This window comes from Grammomys surdaster, unplaced genomic scaffold, assembly GCF_004785775.1.
Source record: "Grammomys surdaster isolate TR1022 unplaced genomic scaffold, NIH_TR_1.0 145, whole genome shotgun sequence".
Taxonomy (NCBI): domain Eukaryota; kingdom Metazoa; phylum Chordata; class Mammalia; order Rodentia; family Muridae; genus Grammomys; species Grammomys surdaster.
The window spans coordinates 1,135,122-1,142,370 of NW_021604603.1; positions in this window are offsets into that span (position 1 = coordinate 1,135,122).

A 7,249-nucleotide genomic window follows, 5' to 3' on the forward strand; every position below is an offset into this window, starting at 1 on the left:
TTTTGAGCTTTAGTAAAGTTTCTTTTATGTATGTAGGTGCCCTTGCATTTGGAGCATAGATGTTCAGAATTGAGAGTTCACCTTGGTAGATTTTTCCTTTGATGAGTGTGAAGTGTCCTTCCTTATCTTTTTTGATTATTTTTGGATGAGAGTCGATTTCATTTGATATTAGCATGGCTACTCCAGCTTGTTTCTTGGTTCCATTTGCTTGGAAAATTGTTTTCCATCCTTTTATTCTGAGGTAGTATCTGTCTTTGTCACTGAGGTGTGTTTCTTGTATGCAGCAAAATACTGGGTCCTGTTTGTGTATCCAGTCTGATAGTCTGCGTCTTTTTACTGGGGAATTGAGTCCATTGATGTTAAGAGATATTAAGGAAAAATGATTGTAGCTTCCTGTTATTTTTGTTATTAGAGGTAGAATTATGCTTGTATAGCTATCTTCTTTTGGGGTTGTTGGAAGATTACTTCCTTGCTTTTTCTAGGTTGTAGTTTCCCTCCTGTGTTGGCGTTTTCCATCAATTATCCTTTGAAGTGCTGGGTTTGTGAGAAGATACTGTGCAAATTTGGTTTTGTCATGGAATATCTTGGTTTCACTATCTATAGTGATTGAGAGTTTTGCTGGGTATAGTAGTCTGGGCTGGCATTTGTGTTCTCTTAGGGTCTGTGTGATGTCAGTCCAGGCTCTTCTGGCTTTTATAGTTTTTGGTGAGAAGTCTGGTGTAATTCTTATAGGTCTGCCTTTATATGTTACTTTAACTTTTTCCCTTACTGCTTTTAGTATTTTTTCTTTGTTTTGTGCATTTGATGTTTTGATTATTATATGACGGGAGGTATTTCTTTTCTGGTCTAGTCTATTTGGTGTTCTGTAGGCTTCTTGTATGTTTATGGGCATCGCGTTCTTTAGGTTAGGGAAGTTTTCCTCAATAATTTTGTTGAAGATATTTACTGGCCCTTTAAGTTGGGAATCTTCACTCTCATCTATGCCTATTATCCTTAGGTTTGATCTTCTCATTGTGTCCTGGATTTCCCGGATGTTTTGGGTTAGGAGTTTTTTGCATTTTGCATTTTCTTTTACAGCTGTGTCAATGTTTTCCATGGTATCTTCTGCACATGAGATTCTCTCTTCTATCTCTTGTATTCGGTTGGTGATGCTTGCGTCTATGACTCCTGATCTCTTTCTTAGGTTTTCTATCTCCATGGTTGTCTCCCTTTGAGATTTCTTTATTGTTTCTATTTCTATTTTCAGATCCTGAATGTTTTTGTTCAATTCCTTCTTTGTGTTTTCTTGCAGTCCTTTAAGGGATTTCTGTGTTTCCTCTTTAAGGGCTTCTACCTGTTTATTTGTACTCTCCTGTATTTCTTTAAGGGAGTTACTTATGCGCTTCTTAAAATCCTCTATCATCATCATGAGAAGTGATTTTAATTCTGAATCCTGCTTTTCAGGTGTGATGGGGGTGTCCAGGGCTTGCTATATTGGGAGAACTGGGTACTGATGATGCCAAGTAACTTTGATTTCTGTTGCTTATGTTCTTGAGCTTGCCTTTCACCATCTGGTTAACTCTAGTGTTACCTGCCCTCACTGTGTAAGACTGGAGTCTGTATTTCCAGTTATCTTGCTTATGTCAGAGCTCCTCAGCATCTAGTTGTCTCTGTGGTCTTACGATCCTAATCTCCTGGGTGGAAGAACTCCTGGGACTCAGGCCACCCCTGGGATCTGGAAATCCTTCTCCTCTGGGTGGGGTGGTTCCTCTAGGATGGCTCAAGATATGGCGTCTCCACAAGTGCAAACCAGCTAGGTGTCTGCTGCTCTGAGTGCAGTGGCTCCTCTGCTGCTCTGAGTGCAGTGGCTCCTCTAGGATGGCTCAGGATTCAGTATCTCCACAGGAGCAGACCAGCTATGTGTCTGCCCCAGCCAAAAGGACCAGGCAGGGGCAGAAGGGAAGTGGAATTCCGGAGGGGCGGAGTGTGGGTAGCTGGTGGGTCCTGAGTGTCCCTGGCTCCCAGATGTAACTCTGGGGCTTAGGGAGTGAGATGGGGTTCTTACCAGCTGCTCTGAGTGCAGTCGCTCCTCTAGGATGGCTCAGGATTCGGTATCTCCACAGGAGCAGACCAGCTCTGTGTCCACTGCTCTGAGTGCAGTCGCTCCTCTAGGATGGCTCAGGATTCAGTATCTCCACAGAAGCAGACAAGCTCTGTGTCTGCCCTAGCCAAAAGGCTCATCTTACATTCTAAGTTCTTACTAAATTACATCTGTAATTTACCCCTGGGGGTGTCCAGAGTCTTGCAGAATTATGGTTTCCCAAGGGAAATAGCACCTGCCACATGCCTTTGGCCTATAGAACAGAATTTTTCAAGAACCTTCTAGCACTTAAAAGCAGCACTTAGTCATTTATTCAGCAAAAATGTACTGACTATCCCCTCTGAAAGAACAGTCATGGTTGTCAGTGGAATCAAGGAGACTAAGGACCTTCCCTTGACAGGTGGGGAAATAGACCCTGTAGACTAGATAACAGAAGTTATTGTAATATCAAGAAGCTTGTCCTCTAGGATCTAGTTAGAAAAATCCAGAATTCTCCCATCCTGAAAAGGGTAGTTGCTTACCCTAAAGTCAGAGATTAATTCTGTATTGGAGAGTCTCTCTGACAGAATTTAGTTCCCCAGTGCTAAAACTAGGACAATTCCAGGCACACAGGATAACTGGTCAACCATCTACTTGCTCAGACTTCCAATCATTATTAAGCCTTACCCATTGTCAGCATCATCCAGAACAGCAGTTCTCAACCTGTGACTCTCAATCCACTTGGAGTTGTAGAGAGATATCTTATATATCTGATATTTACATTATGATTCATAACAGATTCAAAATTATAGTTATGAAGTAGCAATGAAATAATTGTATGGGTTGTGGGTCACCACAACATAAGAAACTGTGGTCAAGGGTCTCAGCATTAGGAAGGCTGAGAACCACTGACCTAGAACCCTGAGGCCTGAGGACCTCGTTGTCTACAGAGCCAGCACAGAGGAAAGCTTCCTCAAGAGCCTGGGTCTTGAACAACAGGTCTCTGCAGCAGGACTGTAGACACCCACTTCCCCCAGCTCCCCATCCCCACTGCCCACTGGCTCTAATAAACAAAGCGTTCAAGTATTCTGCTTACCACTCACTTAATGCCAGGAGCAAGGCCCTACCCAGGTATGACAGCCAAGAGTCTCCAGGCAGTGCAAGTGTCAGCTGGGATAAGAGATGATGGTGGGAAAAATAATCCTGGCTGAGATCTGATCCTTCTGGCACAACAGTACTCAAATCAAGACAGGTCAAATGATATTCTGAAGGCGGGTATGATAGCCCTTTAATCCAGGAGAGGGATTAAAGGAGGCAGAGGGCTGAGAATCTCTGGGGGTTTGAGGTCAGCCTGGCCTACATAACAAGTTCTGAGTTCCAGGACAGCCAGAGCTACATAGAGAGACCCTGTCTTATAGTGTAAGGACCCCTGAAGAGGACCCCTGACTCAAGTCCCAATCAGCATGCACCCAAGGAGACACGAGAGACTGACTTGATGCAAATGGCAAAAGGCAGTTTACTAACAAGGACCCTCGGATCAAAACTCATCCCACGCAGGGGAGAGAATCGACCAAGACCCCAGAAAGTTTGGGGCTTTTGTAGGGAACAGTGTAAGGGGGGAAAGGGAAAAGCAGGAAATTCTGGCACGGTTACATATAATTGGATATTTCAAACATCAGCACTTTTCGTAAGCAATCATTTTGACAGGCTGGATTGCCCACTATTTTTGACCACGAAACTTCAGACCTTCTAGGATAAACACCAGGTGGCCCATTACTCACTTGGGCATGTTTAGACTGGTCAAAATATGTCTTTGGTTGTTTCTACATTTTTGGTCACCTTGTCCCTAGAGGGGCTTGAGATTTTTATTATGGCTATTTTCAGCAAGTTGAGTCTCTGATTTTTATTATGGCTATTTTCAGCAAGTTGAGTCTCTGCTGAGTTGTTTTAATTTTTACTCTCACAATAGATAGATAGATAGATAGATAGATAGATAGATAGATAGATAGATAGATGACTAAATAAGTAAGTAAGTAAATAAATAAATAAAGCAGAAACAAAAGACATCCTAAAACAAACGTTTTAGGTTGGGTATAGCCATCTTGCCCACCCACAAGCAAACCACTCTGTACTCTTTTTAGTTCAATTTGCTCTGATATTTGGAGTCCTTCTGAGTTGTTACCTCCTGGACCTACCTCCTCCTATGGGTACAAAACCCACTTCTGGTCCTAAGAGAAGCTCACAGGGCATAGCGTCGGGGAAACAAGAAGGAAATTGAGGAATACTATACAGATATTGTTTGGTTTCAGACTCTGGGACAAGGGTCTGGGGTGCATATTTTTTATACCACAGCAGATCTGGTCTCCAGGTTCTCCCAGGATCCCTCAGTCCCTACCTGACATACCTACCAGCAACCTTGAACTTTCCAGCCCAGAGACTGGGCTGCCCTTCCCCTGGAAGTTCCTCCCTATATAATCCAGATATTTTGTCCTCTCTGTCTGTCTGTCTGTCTGTCTGTCTGTCTGTCTATCTGTCTCTGTCTCTATTTCTATCTCTGTCTCTCTCTGTGTCTCTTTCTCTCTCTCTGTCTCTCTGTCTCTCTCTTTGTTTCTGTTTCTGTGTCTCTGTTTCTGTCTCTCTCTCCCACTCTCTCACTCTCTGCATGCACCCTTTCTCTCTCTTTCCCCTCCCTCCCTTTTCCCCTGGTGACTTTCCTGGCCTCCGTCCTTGGGGCCAGTGAACTCACCCCAGAGCAGCTTCCAAACCTACATTTAATATAATCTAATCTTGCTTGAATTGATTCATTTCACCGGCAAAGAACTAACTTATCAGATATAAACAAGGTATGTTATACGAAGGGGCATCTTGCAATAAGGAAAACCTGCTTTTATTTCACAACACAGATTTTTGCTGAGGTCAAGGTGTTCAGAAAGATTTGAATTCAACTGGTTCAGTTCTCTGAACTGTAGGTTCTTTGGAAGCCCCAGTGCACTCTCCGAGACTTCTGCCAATTTCCAGAGGGGCCTTGTTTCCATGGCGACTTCTGACTATGGGTTTAGTTACCCCCTTGTTCTCTATCTTGTTCACAGTGCTCTGTTGAGCAAGCTGTGGACATCAGTCCCCTTTCATCATTTTCCTTCTCCAAAACAGCCCAAAAGGTGTTTGCATTTGCTGGCTTTTCCACAGTCTGTGCTGGTGGACATTTTTTTACATCACAATTTTGAGCCAGGCCTGGTGACACACACCTGCAATCTCAATATCAGGGAGGCTGGTCGAGGCAGGATTGCTGTGAGTTCAAGGTCAGCATGAGTTATGCACAAAGACCCTGTTCCAGGCAGAGGAGGTGACTCAATCATACATTGTTAGTCATTTGAGTTTGGAAGGCCTGAGCTTAAAGTCCCCAGACCAGCATAAAGCCAGGCAATAGCACACATTTGTCCTCCTAGAGTTCCCATGGAAGATGGGAATCAAAGACAGGAGGTCAGCTAGCCTGGTACATAGCCTCAACTGCATGTGCTGTGGCGTGTACACAACCATGCTCAGCTACATCACACACATAAAGGAAAAAGATAGTATCTCAAAAAAAAAGTTTAATTCTACTTCCCATCAGAACTATTGGAGGTTGTTTCTGTGCACTGCATATCCAAATGCTGATATCTGTACCCAGAGATCTGGATGCAGTCAGACTTTGGTATTGTCGTTATTTGGAAGCACCTCCTCACTTAGCATTTTGTAAAACATTGTTCTCCACCAATCTTCTGATTGGTCAATAAAGAACTGAACAGCCAATAGCTGAGCAGGAAAGGAAAAGGTTGGACTTTTGGACAGGGGTGGGTGGGGTAGAGTGAGGGGTGGGGGTGTGTCAGGTAGGCACAGGAGAGCTGCCGTCAGGCCACAGATGAAGAAGGAGACCAAAGTGAGACTAAAATGGCAGGTGACATCCCACTTGGCTGGGAAATAGGCCAGGCTAGCACTGTCCAGTTAAACTAGTTCAGAATCTGCCCAGCTATAGTTCCCGAAGCTTTTAATAAATATGAAGGTCTCTGTGACATTTGGCACCAAAGCCAGCCGGGACAGATGGAATCAAAGTTCTCAAGGTGTGCCTAGGGCCCCCCTAAGCGACACGGGTCCTTCCAGAGGATGTACAAACTCAAAGTATTCCCGTATGAGTACCATGATACCTGCTACCTTCTCAGAGTTCCTCCAGCAACACAGTTGAGTTTTCAAAGGCTCCATTGAGGGGTTCACAGGAGACTGAATGCAGGAGCAGATTTTCCATAACGTTAGGTGTCAATAATGACGTTTCCAAGAATAGCAAAGAAGACTTCTTACTATTTGTCTTAATCATTTTTCATAAAACATGTTATGATGCAATGGTTTTTTTTGATGATTATAACTCTGTTTTGTTTTGTTTTGTTTTGAGGCAGGGTTTCTCTGTGTAGCCCTGGCTATCCTGGAACTCACTCTGTAGACCAGGCTGGCCTCGAACTCAGAAATCCACCTGCTCTGCCTCTCAAGTGCTGGGATTAAAGGTATGCACCACCACTGCCCGGCAATGCAATGTTTTTAATGCTATTTTTAAAATAGAGTAAATACTTAAATTTCTGTTTTCATTATGAATATGCTCAATATAAGTAGATACGGCCTACAAAACAATAGTTCTTTGGATTTCCTAATGACTTTAAAGAGTGCACAGGGCTTCAGAGACAAAGTTTCAGAGCCACTGACTTAAGGATTCATGGCATTTCTTCATTTTGCCAAGTGTGAGGTCCTTTGAAGAATACCAGGCAGAAAACAAAAGGAAATAGAGTAGGGTCTTCTGACAACACTTCATGTCCAGGCAGTCATCTCCCGGAAGTGAGCACCCTGACAGGGTGCTTGCCTGGCAGTGTAACAGTGGTACACACAGGCTCTGCCACGGGGAAGGAGGGTAGGGTACAGAAGGGGAAGGCACTCAGGTGGAGGACCCTAAGTCATTTGCTGGCCCAAGCTGTTCACAGCTGCCTGTTAGGACTGAGGGTAGGTAGTCCAGAATTCTTCCTGGCTAGCTGCTGGTACCTCAAATGCCAATGGGAAGGTTTGATCCCTGTGATGCTTAATCTTGATTGTCAACTTCATTACCTTGAAAGCACTTAGGGGCCTGGTCAAGCATACCTCAGAGAAAGTCTGTGAGAGCATTTCCAGAGAAGA